The sequence below is a fragment of the Rhinopithecus bieti genome, unplaced genomic scaffold (genome assembly GCF_001698545.2).
Source record: "Rhinopithecus bieti isolate Rb0 unplaced genomic scaffold, ASM169854v2 scaffold_20176, whole genome shotgun sequence".
NCBI classification, from domain to species: Eukaryota; Metazoa; Chordata; class Mammalia; order Primates; family Cercopithecidae; genus Rhinopithecus; species Rhinopithecus bieti.
In genome coordinates, this window is record NW_016809660.1 from 14,521 (window position 1) to 15,695 (window position 1,175).

The following is a 1,175-nucleotide window of genomic DNA, read 5'->3' on the forward strand; positions in this document are numbered from 1 at the left end:
TGATTTATCCTAGGCTACTCACTTTTACTACCCCAGCTAGTCAGTCACCAAGTCCTACAAATTAGACTTATTTTACGTCTCTCAATTCAGCTTATCTTTACAGTTTCTAGATCTACTGCTATCATAATCATCATAATTGGAAGTAACCATTTCTCTGGGTTAACAGCCTCTTACATGGTCTCCCTGTCTCTAACCTGAAGCCCCCACCTAGTCTATCCTTCACATTACTACCAGAATACTCTTTCTAAAACAAAAATCTGAACATGGTAATTATACCTGAGTGAAATCCTTCAAAGCCCCACCCTGCTCCCAGTAGTTTGCAGGATAAAATTCCAATGTCTTCGTTTAACATAGAAAGTAATTTAAAATCCCACTCCTGCCTAACTCTCCCACCAATCTCACACATGCACCTTTCCCAGCCATGTGTAATTCCTTGTAGTACCTTTAACATACTAGCCTCCATGCCTTTGCACTTGCTATTCCCTGTGTCTGATATGCTCCTTCCTTTCTTCTCTCATACAGCTAAATCCTAGCTCAAATAACAAGCTTCCAGGAAACTATTCCTAACACTGTGATTTATAAGGCTAACCTATTCTTGTGTAGTACCTTCTGTAGAATATCATCATCTAATACTGTAATTGTGAGTTTACCTATTTCACTAGTCCACAAGATCCCTGAGGACAGAGAGTAAGTCTCATTTGATTTTATAGCATGTAGCAGTGTCTGCCACATATGGCAGGCACTCAGAAGACATTTGTCGAAGGAGCTTAGTTTTGGACCTATTAGTTGATGTGGTTGAATTACATGTAGGTGGAGAGATCCTATATATTGCTATGTGAAAAGACAGCAAGCACAATAATGTTCTTGTTTAAAAATCATAAAGTTACTGAAAGTAAACAAAGAATTACAGATCTAAAGCCAGTTCAGAACTAGAAGAAGTGCATAAATATGTCTATTGAAAATGGCCAAGAACAGACCCTGATAAACAGTAAATGTAAGGAGGTGGAAGAAGAAACAGTGGTAGTATAAAAGAATAAGGGAAAACAGAACTATGGAAAGCCAGGAGAAGGGGAAAAGGTAGTGTCAAATATTGGAGCCAATGAAATCTCAGGAAAATACTGTTGAGCAGGTAGACATTTTAGGTTCTCTTGTTTATATCACCCTTACCTAATGCA